General features: G+C 35.5%; 1 protein-coding gene across 1 annotated transcript in view; it reads left to right on the top strand.

The window, feature by feature from the left end:
• Positions 1-20,545, top strand: part of LOC109078336 (testis-expressed protein 264 homolog) — a 54,736-nt gene that overhangs the window by 11,908 nt on the left and 22,283 nt on the right. The window lies entirely within an intron of this gene.

Raw genomic sequence — 20,545 nt, 5'->3', positions numbered from 1 at the left:
TGGCTAAGGTGTTCTTAGTGTGTTTGGTAGCCTTTTTAATGGCCCTCATAGTTTCTCATAATTTTTGGCACCATTTGTGTGTATATGTGTGTGTGTATGAGCTCCTTCAACTCTCCCCGCCATCTGCCCTGATGCAGCCTCAGTGTGAACACAGCCAACAGGCTCAGCCTCCTGCCTCCTCCAGATTTAAGATCTGTCTGCTAGCTTATCGCCTCCTGTTTGAGTCCTTCCCCTTTTCCCTTTCATGCATGTTTACTTTCTGTCCCTTATAGAAATCTTGATATCGTCAACTTGCAGTTCTAGGCTCATGAAAGTCTGCAGAACATCTGTGTACACCAATCGGTGTTAAATGTTCAGATATATTATCTCAGACACTAGGGATCATTACATTGAATAATTCCATCTGTCTGGACAAAGGCATGCAGTGCTTCAGTAAAACATTGCGTCAGATTATTTAAATCCTCTTTCCCAAAATTTTTGTCGATGTCTGTGGTCTCTAATGTGTTTTGTGTTGTTCCTCGAGTGAAGCACTTTTGTAGTTGCCTAAAGATGTATTGAATTGAATGATTCAATGAAAAATAGTTTTTTAAGTCACTTGTCACCACCTAGTGGTGAAACAATGTAATCGACACAAACGTTATTCGAAGCTCCTGTTACTTTCAAAAGGTGATTTGCACTATTTTGATCACTAGCATAGACATCATTGTTTATATTCAAATTATGAACTTTCATAATTCAGTATTTATGTGATAGTATGAATGATTGTAAGACAGAAATAATACCTTATGTTTGAAAAGACTGTTAAGCTGTGAAGCTGTTTCTTACCTAAACATGGTAACTGCTCTCTCTGTGTCAGCGGAAGTGTGAACGCAGATTTGGATGTTCTGAAAGTCTTCTATTCAGAACGCTACCATGTGGCATGTTCACTTGTGTATGAACAGCTACAGCAACTATGAAAAAATCTTTCTTTTTGATCACATCGAACATCCACATCAAACCTGAGATTCAGATCCAGTGTGGCTTTGTTTACATTACATAACACGATTCCTACAGTCTTATCAACATACATTGCATATGCATCGACTCATGAGAGACCTGGAGATACCCGCCCCTAATCAACACCTAGGAGCCTGCCAAACAGAGCGTTTTTTCTAGCGCCTACATTCGTTCTGCTCTCTTGATGCCTCACATGCGGTGTTTTCAAAGTCACTCTTAAATATAACTTTTAGCAGAAAAATTTCCATTTTAAACAGCCCTCTCTTTTTACTTCACCAACAAAAGGCAAATATTTCTCATCATGAATAATCCATGGCAAAGGCCGTCTGTCCGTAGGTTGCGTGGGCTACAGATGATTGAACTTTGCGTACAGTCAGAATGAGTAATTTGAAGGCAGTTGGTGATGTGAGACGGAAGGTTGGTCCTCTCTTGTTCGTGGGCAGATTGCACAGAGACGCTTCTAATTCTGACTAGGACAGTGGAAGGGAATCCCTATGGCAACCAGACCCATTCCTGCAGGAGGTTGTTCAAGTGGAAACCTTGTTCTGCTTTCTTTGTGTTTATAATGTGCTGTGAAGTGACATTATGGCATCGCTTACCCATGCATGTGTGACCACAAAACATAATTCTTCAACCTCAATTTAACAGAACTGTGCATGCGTTTTGGTCACAGTTACTTGCTAAGGCAGGCATCACTAATGCTTAGGGTGCATGAATTTGAACAAGCCTGCGATACAAAAAACATCTAATCTAATTTTTCAATGCAATTAAATAAAACCTTTTAATTTTAAAATTTAACTTTTCACAATCTAATGGATATTATTTTCTGGCATATAGCAAGAATTAAATACATACCCATATTTTAATTTAGTAGAACACTAAATTTGGTCAAATAAACTATATATTGGGTTTAAAAATTAATGCTCAAATGAGTTCTAGTGTCTTCATCAGTCAGGATCTGGATTTCTATTCATTAAAGGCCAGTTTAAATTATTAATTTAGTTAAAACATAAATTGATTTTAGACAAGAAGCATCAAGAAGCAAATTTTAGTTTTTGAATGCATTTATTACATTCTTGCCCGGTGAAATGAAAAATGCTCTACAGTGAATGGGTGCCGTCAGAATGAAAGACATTTCACAAGACATTAACTGATGGACTGGAGATCAGTTTTGGAATATTGTGATGTTTTTATCAGCTGTTTGGACTCTCATTCTGACGGTACCCATTCACTGCAGAGGATATATCGGTGAGCAAGTGATGCAATGCTAAATTTATCTAATTTCTTCAGAAAAGCTAAAAGAAACTAGTCTAGAATGAAACTCACCACAGATGGTATAACTAGACTATGTGATTGTTATATGTCAATTCAAGCTCATGTTGTCATTTGATCTCAGAGACAAGCCATTACCAACTGTTTCTGATACATTGACCTGAGTTTAGCACTTCTGAGAATCATCACAGACATCCTGACAGCATAGAGAACGAGCTTTCACATCAACAACGGCCCCATATAACTCACACATGTCACGCAGAACCTCAGCGGTCCTCATCAAAGACAGGAAGGGCAAGAGACGGCAGAAAGTGTCTGGAGATGATTGAATGAATGAGATCAATATTTGGTCAGTCTTAGCCCTCCATTTTCTCTTGCGTGAGCACACAGGAGAAACAACATCTTTTTTAGACCCCCGCGTGCTTCCCTGTTCTCCTGTTGGTCTGTATTGATCCTGCAGGTTCAGGTTACTTTTGCTAAGATAACACTACATGCTCATTACGTCTTGATTTTTCCTAACCTCAGTCCTGCAATTTGATTTCTTCTTGAAACACAACCGTAGTTCATCGACTGTGATCAAATCTAAAATCTTTGGTATTAAGGCCAGTTTTGAAGATGAAGTTTTGTACTTTTTGTCAATATACACTGCAGTGCCTCCAAAAAGTTCAGGCTTTGGTATAAATCACTCATTATGCTTTATTTAAAATTTAATGTTGATGTTTTGTTTTCTGGGACAGTTTTAGTCATAAGCACTAAAATTCATAATTAATTATTAGACTTTATGTTCAAAATGTTCTTCTAAATTGATGAACTGTTGTTGTTGTTTTTTGTCATAGTGTTGCAGAAGCCATAATGAGGACACAGTTGCTGTTAAATTGGCTCGTTCCAGTTATACTCCCTACTATAATGGGAATGTTTAAAGTAACAACAGCATATTCTAGATTCAACTCTTCTAATTTAGATGTCATTATTTAAGTTACAAACTGTGAATATCAAGAAAAAAAATAATAAATGCATAATTGATGCTGTTTTAAATGATCAGGAAATGGCAAATGGTATAATAGAGACCCAGTTGCAGTGTAGGCAATGTTTTGTTGCCATACCAGCCAAAATCCTTTAGCCAAAAAAAAAATGTGTGTGGTGCAAATCTAACACTTCAGAAAACACCTTACTTACTGTGAAATATGGTGGAGTTAGCATCATGCTACAGGTTGGCTTTTCATTATCCGGGACTGGGTATCTTGTTAAAACAGAAGGAAAAACAAATGGTGAAATATCCAGGATGTTAGAGAACCTAGAAAATGGGAGGAAAGTTCATTATTTACACTGGAAGAATGGTGACTGTCAGTCAGAGCCGTGTTCCCAAACCAGTTCAAGAATCTGTGGCATGATTTGAAAATCCAGTGCACAGGTGACATTCAACTAACTAGAACAACTGTTGCAACATGAGCCAAAATTACACCTGAACTGTGTTAAGTCATTACAAACTTGCCTCAAATGATTTAAAGGAATAGTTCATCCAAAAATAAAAAAATGACACCATTTACTCACCCTTAAGTTATTTTAGATATGTATGAATTTCTTTCTTTTGTTAATCACAAAAGAATGGGTAACCATGTGTCCGGTCACCATTGACTTACATAGATTTTATTTCTTGCCATACAGTGGAAGTCTATGGGGACCAGAAACTTCTTCAGAAACTTATCTTCTTAGAGAAGAAAGAACTCATACGGGTCAAGAACAGCATGTGGGTGCCCTTTTGAAAAAACCTTGTGTGCTCTTAATTGTATTAATTGTGCACTAGTAATGAGCTTCAAATCTTTAAAGTTTATTTGTTTAAAAAAAAAAAACTGTAGTTGTAGATAAGATAATACTAATTAATAAAGTCACTGTAGTGTTTTATTTGATATTACATTTAAAGTTAAGATATTAAAATGTATTATACACACACATATATATATATATATATATATATATATATATATATATATATATATATATATATATATATATATATATATATTTATATATATATACACACACACACACACACACACACACACACACACACACACACACACACACACAACATTTCCATAGATATGACAAGTAGGCTTTAGATAATCATACGTGCTTGTCAGTACATTCCGCTGTAAGCTTTAACCATTTTTCAAAGAAAATCTAAGTAATTATGAGAATGACATATAAAGATTTCTTAAGTGTTAAGTTGGTCAAAAAAGCACTTTAAAGTTAATCTATCTGCATTTACTACACATTTAAACTATAATGCTTTTTCATTTAATGGCAATTAACATGCAATTAAGTGTCTGAAAACATTACATTCAGTTCACACTATAATATTAAAGTATAGGCCTATTTTTTTGTGCTCGTTTTAAAGAAGTATACTAAAGTGTCTTTTTAAGTATGTGAGGTGAGTAAAATCAAATCAAAATGTTATAATTAAAGACAACTTTTGGAGAAAAAGACTTAACTGAAAACCACAATACACAGTGTTGCACAATGTCATTTGTCATGAACTCAGACCTCAAACTACTCTAAATTCTTGATCGTGTGGGCAGCTGTCTGCCTTGTCATTTGGAAAATGTATTGCAGTATCTATCTGACAGTCAGTACATCAGCACGTGGAATGTCAAATACTTTTGCTCTGATCAGAATTTTGATATTGTTCACAATGTACCACAAATGTATGTCTAGCTGTGTCCACCTTTCTCTGTCTCCTCTCTCCATCCTACAGCATTAACCTGAAAGTCCACAATCAAAAAAACCAAAGTGCCCATGAACTTCTTGGACCAGGAGAAATGCTCTTCCAAATGCCAGACTGACATTTTAGCTCAAAAGCTCCCTCTAAAGATTATTGGAGAAGGATGACAACATGAACCAAACCTTCCTGCTGTTTGCTTATGAAAAAGCTCTGTGTTTGATAATCTCCTATTGTCACGCTGCAGGAGAGGTGCGTCATATTTTGTGCAGCCTTTCCTCAATCCACACAAAGATGCACAAAATGTGAACATCTACAAGGAAAAGTTTAATTAAGATTAAATTCCCATTCAGGGTATTTTATTGGCATCTAGTTTAGATAGAATCGACAAGCGGGTGTCACGCTGTGTGTTTTCACAGTCTCACTTGCCTGGTTTCTTAATTAGCTGTTTGGTATTTCAGGTGAAAGGGTGTCACATTAGCAGAACGCGTGATGAATTTTACTCAAGCTACTTGTCTAGCCTGTTCTTCTCTGAAATTCCCCCTTAATAAATGACATAAATATATTTTTTGCAGACTTTGTTGGTTTATAATGCTTCAGGCAAAAAAGAGAACCACTAGTGTGACTTCGACCAACTTTCAACTGTATTTTTATGCTATACTGACATTATATCTAAATGAATAATGTGTACCCTAGTTAAAAATAAATGTATATTTTCATGTTAAATATACATTTATTTCATGCTACGTATGCTACAAATACATTTACACATTTATGTACTTAATAAAAATACCCTGCAATTGTATTTTCAGTATTCTAAGCTGGTATACTTAATGTCTGCTAAACTGAAACAACTAATTTTGTACTTAATGCTGTTTAATTGTGTTGAAGTAGTGCTGAAGTCCAACTAAAGTGGTGCTATTAGAAGTATACATTAGATACACTTTCAATATCTTGCATTTAAAGACGCAATATTATTCAAAGATCACACAATCCTCATCAATAGTGACATTAAAACACATTTTAGGCTTAATATTAAGAACTGTGCATTGTGCACAAGTAGTACTCCAAATAAAGTTGAATGATAATTTTATATCAGTAAGTCTCCAGAGATATGTTAGTAAATATGTTAATAGATTTGAATTATATTTGTAATGGGCCTAAATGTATTTTAAATATATTACTTTTTAACTAGGGTACTCTTTCTTCATGTTACCTGCACCCAAATATCTATGCAGGACTAATTTAAAAAAGATTCAGACTTTCTACTCCAAAGATAGGCAAGTTTTATTAAAAGCCCATTTTGCTAGAGGGGAATCACTGATTTAAGTGCCGTTTGATCATCTTATTGAAGGATATGCACTTAATGCGTTTCAAATAATTAACCTGAACACAGTTGGTCAGCAGCATAATTGAAAGCCTTAAAGCCACTGTACTTAAACGAAATTGAAGTCTACTGCTATATTAAAATTGCCACAATCTGTAAGTTAATTTTACACTGTATAGATTTAAAAACCATTAACCAATCAATCAATAATGAAAAGTCTTTGAAGCTTTTTCAGCCAGAATAGATCTTCAATGATGACTTGAAATTTAAGTTTTTGATAAGTTTTATTTATTTATTTACACAAATAATATGTTTATTTTACCTCTGTGTGTGTGATTTTATATATATATATATATATATATATATATATATATATATATAAAATCAAAGGCTGTGGAAATAAATCTGCATTTTTAATTCTGTTATTCTGCATTTTTAATCTCTATTATTTAAAAAATTCAATTCAAATGTAATATCATTATGAAATAAATGTTTTTCTCTAATACACATAAGACACAATTAACGGTACGCTTTTATTCCATACTTTTTGAAACCTCCATAGTATATGAGTTTTCTCCTATAATGCCTGATGAGGTTAGAGAACACCTGACAAGAGATCAGAGACCATTCCTTCATCCAGAATCACTTCAGACCCTTTAGATTCCCAGCTCCATGACGGTGCTTCTCCTCTTCAGTTCACCACACTCATTTTCTATAAGGTGCAGGTCAGGCAACTGGAATGGCCATAGCAGAAGCTTGGTTTTGTGCCCGGTGACCCATTTTTGTGTTGTTTTTTAAAGTTTGTTTCTGGATTATTGTCTGGTTGGAAGATCCAAACATGTATCTAAACAAGATATCCAGGACCTCCATCAGAAATATAAGCATACAACATTAAAAATACAGCAGTATATTTCATTGTACACATGGGGTACTTTATCCCTGTGTTCACCAAACCCATCTTGAGTGTTTGCTGCTAAAAAGCTAATTTTTCAGGCCATAGAAGCCAGTCCCGTTTAAAGTTCCAGGCGTGTCTGACAACTGAATATGCTGGGGATTGTTTTTTTGTGAAAGCATTTTCTTTTCTTGATTTTTTTTTCTTGAAGCCCTCCCAAACAACATGTGGTGATGTAGTAGGTGCTATTTGATCTTTTTTTTAAAGGTTTTCTGACCCCGAAACGTAACCTTTTTCTGCAATTCTCCAGCTGTGATCCTTGAAGAGTCTTTGGCCACTTAAACTCTCCTTCTCACAGTGCATTAGGACGATATAGACACACGTCCTCTTCCAGGCAGATTCATAACATTTTCTGTTGATTGGAAATTCTTAATTATTGCCCTGATGGTGGAAATGGGAATTTTCATTGCTCTAGCTCTTTTCTTAAAGCCACTTCACTAATTTGTGAAGCTCAATTATCTTTTGCTGTACATCAGAAATATATTCTTTGGTTTTTCTCATTGTGATGGATGATTAAGGGAATTTGGCCTTTGTTTTTCCTCCTTTTTATATTCCTGTGAAACAGGAAGCCATGGCTGGATAGTTTCATGTTCATAATCACCCTGGTATGCTCAAAATTCTGAATATGAATGGGAATATATTTTAGAGATGTGTCCAACATGAATTTGAGAAAAAAAAACTTTTATTTCATAATGATATTTCCCCCCATTTTAAATTCTTATTCCCCAATGAAAGGTTAGATTTTTTATTTTTTTTAAAAAAGATCAAAAGGATTAACAATGCAGATTTATTTTCACAGCTTTCTTTGATCATATTTACCAAGGGTACCAACAATTCTGACCGTGTGTGTGTGTGTGTGTGTGTGTGTGTGTGTGTGTATATATATATACACACACACACACACACACACACTGTTTTAATACATTTAAATACAATACAGCAATACAGAAAAATAAAGTTTTACACAGATTAAAGTGCAAAAGAACTATGAAGACCAATAGGTACCACTTTACTATAAGACCTCATTAGTTAACCTTAGTTAATGCATTAACATTCACACTGAGCAATATCTACATTTGCTACATAAGTTATTAATCTTTTTTTTTTCATTTTAGTTTTACAACGTGTTTTAAAATATAGGAATACCTTAGATTAATAAACGTTCAAAAGAATTTTTAATTGGCAGTTTATGTTAACTAATGAATTAACTAATGTTAACTAATGAAGCCCTAATGTAAAGAGTGAACGAACAATAAAGAATCAAAACACTTTCAAACAATATCTAGGGCATGTTGTGGTCCAGATTAACATGTAAAAAATTTTTTGCGAATAAATAGCCTATTAAGTCTAAATATTTAAGTATTTGGCTCTGTGATGAACACCACAGCAAATCCACAAATCTGAATGGCTATTTAAATCTATTTAAATACGTTTTAGAAAGTAGCAGCTGCTTTATTTATGCGTTTCCAAGTTGCATTTTCTGCAGTTTAGCGCCATCTGCTGTCAGAGAGTGAATGGGCTTTCATTCAGTGAGTCTCTCAAGTGTTCCCCCATATGCTTCTCATATATGCTTGTTTACATCAGGGTGCACGCATCTTTCAAGCAGCATACAGTGGTGCTGTGCATTTTGACTAGTTAGTGGAAAAAAGTATTCTTAAAATGCATTCCAAATTCTGAATAATTTGTAATATATAATTATTCACGTTATTTAGAAGTGCCCACGATAACAATATTGTGCATATTCATTACCGTGATATACTGCATTACCAAATACCGGCACATGTCTAAGTGGGTAAAATAAGTATTGAACACATCACCATTTTTCTCCGTAAATATTTTTCTAAAGTTGCTGTTGACATGCAATTTTCACCAGATGTCGGTAACAACCCAAATAATCCATACATAAAAAAGAAATTAAGTTCTGTGAATTATAAAATGGAATGACCCAGGGGAAAAGTATTGAATACGCTTACTGAAATTTATGTAATACTTTGTACAAAAGCCTTTGTTGGTAATGACAGCTACGATACGCCTCCTGTATGGAGAAAATAGTCGTATGCATTGCTCAGGTGTGATTTTTGACCCATTCTTCCAAACAAACAGCCTTCAAATCTTGAAGGTTCCATGGGTCTCTTCTATGAAATCTTTAGTTCTTATTTTCTATTGGATTCAAGTCTGGTGATTGGCTGGGCCATTCTAGCAGCTTTACTGTCTTTCTCTGAAAGTAATAGAGAGTTTCCTTGGCTGTGTGATTGGGATCATTGTCTCGCTGAAATGTCCACTCTTATTTCATCTTCATCATCTTGGTAGATGGCAGCAGATTTTTATCAAGAATGTCTCGGTACATTTTTCCATTCAACCTTCCTTCAATTATATGAATTTTGCCAGTGCTACACCATGATGTTTTGGGGTGATGTACAGTGCCATTTTGACCTCCAAACATGGTGTGTATTATGGCATCCAAAGAGTAAAATTTTTCTCTCATCTGACCAGACTATATCCTCCCTGTATTTCACAGGCTTGTCTACATGTTGTGCAGCAAACTTTAAACGAGCCTCAACATGCTTTTTCTTCAGCAATAGAGCCTTGTGTGGTGAGCATGCATACGGGCCACGGCGGTTGAGTGCATTACTTATTGTTTTCTTTGAAACAATTGTACATGCTAATTTCAGGTCTTTCTGAAGCTCGCCACTCCTTTGTCAGAAATCTTGTGAGGAGCACCTGGTCGTGGCCGGTTTATGGTGAAATTATGTTCTTTCCATTTCAGGATTATGGCCCCAACAGTGCTCAATGGAACATTCAGAAGTATAGAAATCCTTCTGTAGCCAATGCCATCAGTATGTTTTGCAACAATAAGGTTGCGAAGGTCTTGAGAAAGCTCTTTGCTTTTACCCATCATGAAATGTTTCTTGTGTGACACATTGGTCATGAGACACCTTTCTGACATTTCAGTTGGGGACTGAACCAACTAATATTAATTTCCACTGAGAAGGGGCAGGATTGCTTTCTAATTACTGATAGGTTTCAGCTGGTGTCTTGGCTTTCCATGCCTTTTTGCACCTCCCATGAAGAATCATGTATTCAATACTTTTTCCCTGTGTCATTCTACTTCATTACACAGAGCTTCATTTCTGAACTTATTTGTTTTGCTTTCTTTGTATGTATGGATTACTTGTTGTATTGTTACCGACATCTGGTGGAAATTTCATGTCAACAGCACCTTTAGAAATATATTTACTGAGAAAAATGGTGATGTGTTCAATACTTATTTTACCCGCTGTACACACACACACACACACACACACACACACACACACACACACACACACAGTTCTTTTAAATACTCGTGTTAAAAATCCCTTACAGCAGAAATACCAGAGAAAATATCTTGGCCTATGTGAGGGGCCTTGGAAACAAAAAGATTGAGAACCTGATCTGAAATGAGCCCTCCCAATTTTCTTGTATGAATTTAATTGGATTTTAGCATCATACTCATATAAATTTACAGAAGGACTTTATGATTAATATATAGTTTATAGTTAATCAGAATTTCCTACAATATTACTATTTTGTCTGAGTAAACAGTATGGGCATTGCTTCATTAGGGCGATAGGTCAACACACCACCAAAGTGTGAAAGGGAGTTTTTTTTTTCTTTCTTCTATCACATTAAACCAAAGTGTTACGCTAGTTTTCACTCTTCACTGTTTGTTCTGCCTCTGGATATATAGTCTAATCAGCATCAAGTCACGTTTTGGAGTGTTGCCTCTTTTTGGGTGATTTCACTCCGGCTGAGAATCACCCCAAGTGTTCTCGTAAACTTCCATACAAAGATTTTTTTTCTTTGAACTGCAGGGACTGCAGTTATTATTAATGTGCAAACAAACAGACTGTGTATGTGCGTTCTTTGATAGCTTTTTGCACGAGCACATTTCAGTATAGTAGCATGTCTGATTTATCATGGACACTCGCTGAAGAAGTGTTTTTTAATAGGAGTTTCTAATGGTCAGTGGTGTTTATATACATATAGCCTCACTCTCTCTGACGAACTGTTCACTGGTCATGTTGAGCTGCCTTCAGATCGCCACATTAAAAAAATTTAGAATGTTTTTATTTACTTTTTTAATTTGTGTTTTGCTCTGTTTAATAATTCTGAATGGATCCGTAAACATTTATATACAGTCAGGTTAAGGTGGTTGGTATAGTGGTCTGTTGGAATCTCCGTGTGGTCCTGTTTGTTATTGCAGCTTGACTTGTAGTTATGGAAATTGCTCTAAACAAACTCAACATTTACTTCTTCACCACATACATAAATTGTGAATTATGGAAAAAAAAAAAAATATTAAACTTACATTTTTTTTTTAATTAATCTTGAAAAATCCTTGCAGATAATATAGTTTTGTGAGAAACATCCTTGAACTTAATCTTGAACTTAAATTTAAAATGTCTTAATATTTTTCCTTTTGTTATACTGGGATGTAGCTATGCTAAAATTGTTGGATGTGGTGAAAATTTTCCATCAGCTGCCACTGCTGAGCAGTGTCTGTTGAGTTGAATTGAATTGAAGTTGTTCGCATGATTGTTAGAGGTGCCCTCAGCATACGCAGAGACCGCTGCACATCTGTTGGACTTGAGGGCATTTTTGGGCAACGTGCAGGCCTGAGCCAAGATCATTGCTAGTAAAGGGCACAGACGGAGACATGGAAAACCTGAAAGGTTGACTGGATAGTAGGTGTGTATGTATTCTGTGTGTATTGACATTGCTGGCCTTTACCGCTGCCAGTGTTTGTGTGTTTCCCTCTCTAGACGGTCTACTGCCCACTCAACCATATGGCCTTTCTGAACCCGAGCCAAAGCTGTTTGTGACCTATGACTAGAATCTCAGATGTGGCTGAAAAGACGTAGCACACACAAATTATGAGAGTAGTGTATTTTTATATTTTGCTTCCAGCTGCAGACAGTGACACTTATTCCTAAGGTGTGCTTTGAATCGTTTGTTTGTTTTCTGTTATTTTTTCCAGCTGTCGCCACCCGTGGCTCAGCTGTTTCCCCTGTGTCATGAAATATTCATTAGTTTGTCTCCTCTGTCACCTTATATTCCTTGCTGAATCATTAACACTCATTACTCCAAAGCAATGTAGATTTAAATCAGACAGGTGGGCTTCTCACCCAGAAGAGTACTGTGGTTGTACCATGAAACTCAATAATTACCATATTCATGTGCCATAGCATTTAGATTGATATTTAAAATAATACCATTAAATTAAAAAGTATGGGTTTGGCAAGTCTCTTATAAAGTCTTTTACCAAGACTAAAATGATCGTTTTTGATCAAAAAATGCAGTAAAATGTTAATATTGTGAAATATTAAATTTAAAATAACTGTCTTTTTTTATTTTAGAAATGTAGTTTTCTATTTGAATATATGCAAAGCTGAATTGCTCATTATTAATCTAGAATCAGTGCCACATGACCCTTCAAAATCATTTTAATATGCTGATTTGCTGCTCAAGAAGCATTTATTATTATTTTCATGTGGGGTTGACCGATTATTTTTATGCATTTTTATGGTTATCGGTCATTACTGGTCATTTCAAAACCGGTTTGCCGATAAAATCATTTAAAAGCATTTAAAGAGAGTTTTTGTCAGAGCCCTTGTTATTCTTAATTTTTACATTAATTTTCATTTTTACACCAGACACCATATATATATATATCGGTTCATAATATTGGTTACTAGTATACTTGATCTGTAATAGTTGGTGTCTGCATCGACCCTGAAAAACACGTATCGGTCAACCCCTAATTTTCATTATTGAAAATAGTTGTGCTCCTTAATATTTTTATTTTTATTTTAAACACAAGTCTTTTGTTACATAAATGCCTTTATTGTCACTTTTGATCAATTTAATGTAACCACAAAATTATAATTAAAATAAAGTAATAAAATATAATTATTATTAAAAGAATACAAAAGAATTCTTACAAAAAAAACTTTGAACAGTATTATCTACATGTACTGAATATATAACATGTTGACATTTTTAATATTATACTCTCTAGCTCTGAAGGGGAAATGTCCGGTACAGGTTATAAGATCACTCTTTCCAAATCTGTGACATTCACGTATGTCAAATGTAATTAAAAACTAGAAAAAGTTGAGGAAGCTTATATAAAAGTGTTTTTTCGCACAGTTTGGAAGAGAGCTACGGTGGGTGTGTATGTGTGTGTGTGCACGTGCCTGCCGGGACTGTGTGATATGAGACATTGTTGAGCGGTGAATATCTGGTCAGGCCACAAGAGGGACGCCAACACGTCCCACTGCCCGGCCTGTTCCATTCCAGCAGTTCAAACATGACTTTTGTCCCAGAGCCTGGGGGAGTCCAGGAACATTTGCGAGAGGTAAATGTCACATTTGAATATGATTGATCAGCCCTCTGTGCGAAAGTGGCTGAGAATTCAAATAAGATGAATCTGAAATTAGTACAGGAAGGGGTGGGGGGACAATATGATATTTACATGTTTGTGGTGCTGGAAATTGATTATGTTTTGTTTTTGAGGATTCAAGATGATGCTTGATGGTGTTGTTATCCTGCATTAAATTACAAGGTGGATGAATAATCTTTCAAAACTCAAGGCTGGGGGTCTGATTTTCCCCTCAAACAGTGTGTGTGTGCGCGCGTTTGTCAGTCAAGCTGAAAGAAGTGTTATAATTCCAGACCAAAGACACTCGAGGCATAAGACCAGTAATCTCCCATCAGCTTTTGCAGGACACATGATCAACCCTGAATTAAAGAGGATTTGTGTTTGTAACATCTGCAATGACTGTGGAACTAGATTCTGCTAATATGGAACAAACCATACAGGAAGTCAAAGATTTTGATTAGCTGAATTATTTAATGCAAATGAGTGTTTTTTTTTTGGGTATCTGTGTGTATGAGGTGAGAAAAGATGAAGGAAGCTGGCTGATATGTGTCGAGGCAGCATGCTGGAGACGGTCAAACTGTGGCTGGAGGAATGTGTGTAGGTGGGAATGTATGTGTGTGTGGTCATCGAGGTGTAAATGAAACAGCACTCTGACCCATGAGGTGAAAATGAACTAGCGGTTTTCGGCTTGTCGTATAGTCTGGTTGCATCTTTTTTTTCCCTCTGTGTTTTTCGTATTTGCACTTTCCCCCTCTGGTTTCCTTTAGCTAAATCCCAGCTGGATCAATCACACCTCTATAGTGGCTGGTGACTGGATTCCTATGCATCCAATTTGAAGAGCTGAGATGATTTTGGAATCCTCCTATTCCCAACCACCATCCACAATAGTAGTAGTATTGCACTTTCACTTTTTTATTTGTTGCTTATTAGGCCTGAAACATACTCTGTTTTACACATGATTTCATTCTACACTGTATTAGACTGCATATTCTAAAAATTTGCAGTCTTAGCAACTACTATTGACTTAGCACAATGTTTTAAAAGTTTGAAGCAAGAATGCATTTAATTTAATAAATAATCAAAACTGACTGAAAAAACTCACAGTGTTACAAAAGATTTCTATTTGAATCTTCTACATGAACTTTATATTTATCAAAGATTCCTGTGAAATGATTAATTAAACATTTTAGAATCATTTCTGAAGGATCATGTGACACTGAAGACATTTAACAAATATTTAAATAGAAAATTTATTTTAAATTATAATAATATATTACAACATTGCAGTTTTACTGTATTTTTATTAAATAAATGCAGCCTTGGTGAGCATAAAAGACGTCTTTCAAAAACATAAAAAAAAATCATGCTGACACTTAACTTTTGAATGGTAGTGTAAATAACAACATCCGGTTTGTTTCTTGCCTCAGAGATAATGAGGAGAGCAACCATAATTGTTTTCAGGTAGTAAACAAAACATTATTTAGGCACTGCAACAGTCTGTTTTAAAGGATGAATAGATGGATATTTATTTATTTTCAACAAAGGCATTATCCAGACATGCTGATTAACTCCGCAATTACAATATGTCACCTCTGTTTATTTTTTCTTTTCTTTTTTTTAAGTAATGTCTTTGATGTCTTTTACTTCAAAGCCTACTACTTGTTTCTTGTATCTTCAAAGTTTAAGAAAAACTTTTGTGTTTGTGTAAGTTGAATCTAAGGTTCTTAACTTTGTTTTGTCACAGTAAGGTCACCAAGATCTTTCATGCCTTGCCTTCCTTTACTTAAAATCTGACCTTTTCTAGTGCATGAAAATTAACAAAACTAGTTTTAGATCCAAATCAAAGCAAATGTCTTTCATCTATGGTTAAGAGAAATTTAATTGCTGGGGTTAATTACAGGGTTTCCCCATTAACATAGTAGGCTATTGTGAATAGCCCATTTTGAAGTCTGGATTCGTCTGGTAATGATATGCACTGATTGGGATTCCTTGTCTTTCACTCTCTCAGATTAAACAAAAAAAAAAAAAACCTCTCTAATGATGGATTTTCTCATCAGATCTGTGTCTTTGGATGGTTCCCTCTCTCCCATCCCTCTTCTCTTTGGAATATCAAAGGATCTAATCTCCATGGAAATCTTCCCGAAGGTTTCCTTGGTAACCAGGCTGAGTTTCACATGGCTCAGATTTTCGTCTCATTTTTTAATTTATAACTTTTATCTTGGCGGTTATAAAAGTGGTACAGTTCATGAAGTAGCCTTCAAAAAATGTCAGTATTATTGGCTATCTACAGACAGTATTTGGTCAAGCCTCTCCTGGAAAGGATAAAAGCACTAAAGCCTCTTACAGCAAAATGCCACAAGTTTGATGCACACTTGGGGAAGATTGTGGACCACATAATGATAAGGTGCGATTTAAGATAGGTGAAGCAATCTCTTTCGGTCTGTTCCCTAAAATGTGCTTTTATCTTGTCCTATGTGAAATATGAACACCTGTTTTTTTACTTTCTCTTGGATTCTTTCTGACCTTCCCTAGAGCTTCTGGGATATTTCATTCATCATGGAGAGTGATTCTACCACCATTCTGACAGACTAGCCATTTTCCAGCAAAAGAAATTGTCTCTTTTGAACTTTAGAGATGGTCTGAAACGCTTACTTTTCTTAATCATTTCTTGGTCATACTGGACATTTTTTACTACTAGGGTAGTTGCAAGTCCTACTTTTTTAAAGAACTGACAAAGGGGATCCTTCCAAACCCGTGGACCTCTCCTTTAAGATAACACATGCAAATTTCAGCTTTCCTCCTTGTTTCCTGCCAGGGGATTTTCAGCCAGACCTGTAATGAAATTTAGGAGCAGTCGACTGTGAGTTTGGAGTCTCAGGAGCTCGGGGGGAGCTTAGAGGAGGACCAGAACCATTTAGCTTAAGGAAATGGCTTTGACAAAAGACCGAACATTGGGACATCTTTCTCGGGTCAGTGATTTACAAGGGAAGACCAATTGAATGTATTTAGCTGGTGCAAATAGGCCACACTAATCTGAGAAAGGAAATTTCTTTGAACAAAGTTGTTTGTGAAAGAGGATAAAGTCAGTGCTTTGTGCACAAAGTTTCATAATGGGTTCTTTGTTGTTGTTGTTTATATGATCAACATCAGATCTGGTTTAATCTATGTTATCTAACATGTCACTGTAAATTACTAAGCAATGATCAATATTATAATTTATCACACTTAATGTTAGGGAACTGACCAAATCCCTAACCTGAATACCTTTAAGTCACCCAAAAATGAAAAATTCTGTCATCGTTTACACACCTTTATGTTGTTCAAAATATGTATGGGTTACTTTTTCTGTTGAACACAAAAGAAGATATTTTGAAGAATGTTGGTAAGCAAACAGTTGACAGTATTGATGATTTCCCAAGTATTTTTTTTCCATTCTATGGAAGTCAGTGGCTACCATCAACTGTTTGGTTACAAATATGCCCATGCAGACTCATGCAGATTTGGGGTGACGTGAGGGTGAGAAAAGATGACAGAATATTTATTTTTGAGTGAACTATCCCTAGCATTTCATTGTCTTCTAGATATGTAAAATATAGGCAAGTTAATCTGTTAAACTGAAGCATGTAGTCTGCATTGTTTCTTTTAAGAAAACTTGTCAAAATGGTGTGTTTGTAGCAGAAAACCTTACCTTGTATTTTTTTTTTTCTACAAGTGTCAAGATAAGAAAGACTAAATGTATTTTTAGAGATTAAGTGGCAGATAATGGTGATGGTTGACTATGGCTGGTAAAGATACACTTGTTGTCCATCCCCTGTATTTTTCTTTGACGTCTGACAGTTGTCCACCCAGTAATCCTGTAGATTACTGTCATTAAAGGAGGAGGACAAGAGCAGGTGTCTATTGTGGAATATTGGGATATGATGTCTCTGTTGAAGCTGAGGACTGTATTAGATTCTGAGGTTTTTGAACGCACAAATGGTACATCTTAAAATACAGTTAAATCTGTTCTTCTGTTGTAAGCAACTAACTAACTTAAGGTTTTTGGGCAGTTATTAAGAAACCAGTGTTTAAAGAGTTGGCTAGGAGTTACTAGGGTTCTGGGTGGTTGCAGGTTTGTTCAAATCTACCCTAGGTTTGAGCCTTAGACAGCACCGTTTTTAACTGTTTATTAGATAGATTTCTTTCTGATTGATCTTTGACATTTTCTCTTCATATGACATCACCGTTGGGCATTTTCAACACAGGAGAACGATATAAGTTCTGCAAAGCAGTTTAGACACTAAGGCTATTCATCTCCAACAGCGACACATCCATGAAATATGGAGGATCAGGGGATCACCTATCAACATAATTGATTTTAATAACAAAGACATAAACTGTTCCAGAATCAGCACTTCAGAAAAGTGCTGAACTATTTCATAGATGTTTGATTTGGTGCTGTTCTTGGCACATTCATCTCTTCATAACACATTCAGCCCACTGCGGTTACCCGAGACAAAGCATATGTTGGTGTGTGTGTGTGTGTGTGTGTGTGTGTGTGTGTGTGATGGTTGTGACAGGATATGCTGTGTTTAGAAACAGTACATTTGTACGTTGGGCCATAAGGTCTTGTTTAGTCCCAAATATATCTGGAGTGCTCTTGTTTATTTTCCTGAAAACACGCAGGGTATATTTGGAAAGGGTTTTCCTCTGACGTTCCATCAGATATTTATCCCCAGGCAAGGAACTCACCCACGAAAAGAAAACATTCATCCGTTCTCACATGAAAACCTGTGGTGTGTGAGAGGAATAAAGTTATACAAATACATCAATAATCTTTTATTTCTCACAGGCATTCTCTGTTGGTGGTGACCAGACTGACCTTCTGTTTCCTTTTTTACTTGTTGTTTGTGGGATTTTGGTATAAGTGCTTCATAAAATGAGTAAAAAAAGTATTATATTGACATGTTATTATAATAATAATGTATATAATACATCACAGCAATTTCAGTAACACTCTGTAGATATTCTCGCCATTTCTTTTGCAGTAGAAAAACAACACATTTCTAAATGCAGAGCCTGTTTGAATCGCAATGGAGGGACGTCCCAAACAATCTTAAAGCTATTCAATCACCAAGCCAAATATTTGATGGGCTTCTCCAGCAGTCACCCCAGGGGCCTTTTCTCCTTGTCATTCACATCTTTTCTCGTAAATAGCATGCACTCTCTCTCTGCATCTTATCTTTCTCTCATGAGATGTGCAATCCCTGGAGGCACTAAAGATATTGGGGATATTTTATGCTAGTGGTCCATCACTATGAAAGATCCTTTCACCTTGAAAGAGCAGTATGGCGTTTTGTTATTTAGTTAATAGTCATTTTTGTTGCCGCAGGGTCAAAGTTTGTATCTGGTTGCAGTTGCACCATCATGTTCTACAAGAGAAAAAAATTAATTGGTCAAAGGTTCCTCATTTATAGCTCAAGAGACTCATTCACACTACTGTTTGGGGTCAGTAAGATGTTTTTTTGTTTTTTTTTAAGAAATTATTACTTTTATTCAGCAAGAAGTTATTCAACTGATTAAAAGTGCCAGTAAACACACTTATAATATAAATATTTCACAATATTACTAGTTTACTGTATTTTGGGGGAAAATACAAAGTCTTAATGAGCATGACACTTTCAAAAACATTTTGAAAAATCTTAGTTTTGACCATTTGGATTGCAGATGTTGGTAACACAATGTGAGACCGTGTCGATATCTTCAGATATTCTTGAGGAGACATGTGTGAGATTACTGGGTTCTGTTTCTCACAATATCACAACAGGATTAAATCAGTTTAATCTCCAATAAATCTCTTTCGTTTCTATGAGAAGCAATGGACAAGATCTCAGTTGATATTATAATTTCTTAAAGGCTGTATTCTGAAAACGTCATTGATCTCATAAATGTTAAATGTCTTATTAGACATGTTTTGAAGTTATATCACGCTTGACACATTTTCTATTGGACTATGTCCCTCACTCCATCCGGATCGTTATTTCTGTGATTCTTTGAATGAATAAAAGCCTGGAATCTGATCTCAGAGCATCACTGAGTTCAAGATTCTTTTCATAGTGTATAAAGGCAATCAATGCTTATCACTATCTGCTTTTGCTGAAGAAGAAAAGTGAAAGATATTTCCATGCCCTGAGTTCTCTGTGAGTCTAGCGAGGCTGAATCTATATGAGGGAACATTAATTAAAAGGATATACAGAGAAGAACAGCACTGTGATATAGGACCTTTCCTCTTGAATTTGGATGAGAAACTTTGACAGCTTTTCATCTTCATCTCTGGCTTACCCAGCCATCCCTCTTCTTTTCCTCTCCATCTGTTTTCTTTTCTTCTTGGACTTTGCGATGGAGCCTTTTTTGCTTCTGTATTTTTTTTCTACCTTCCCAGCATCAATTTGTTTTTTTACATTGTTTTAAATACACAAATATCCCATGTCTTACATTGAGATGCCATTCAGCACAGTTGTATTTAACCATGTATAAATTTAGCACCAGCTAATGGCCAAAATCAATTGGAAATTAGTTTAAATGACTTGATAGTTAATATGGACTACTTTTATGAATATTTTATGACTCCTTTATGCCATGTTATTGTCATTTTGGAGCTTGAAAGACTTTGTCCTCATTCACTTTAACTATAGTGAAAAGAGTGACTTCAATTATTGATATTCTTCAAAAATTCACCTTTTGTGTGCCACATAAGAAAGAAAGTTTGGAATGAGGTGATTAAAATAATGACTGCATTTTCATTTTTGAAGTGAACTAGACCTTTAAATCACACTTGCTTTGTACTACAATGAAAAGTTGTCGGCACTAGAGCTT

The sequence above is a fragment of the Cyprinus carpio genome, chromosome B11, assembly GCF_018340385.1.
Source record: "Cyprinus carpio isolate SPL01 chromosome B11, ASM1834038v1, whole genome shotgun sequence".
Lineage (NCBI taxonomy): Eukaryota > Metazoa > Chordata > Actinopteri > Cypriniformes > Cyprinidae > Cyprinus > Cyprinus carpio.
This window is presented reverse-complemented; position numbering and strand designations above follow the sequence as displayed.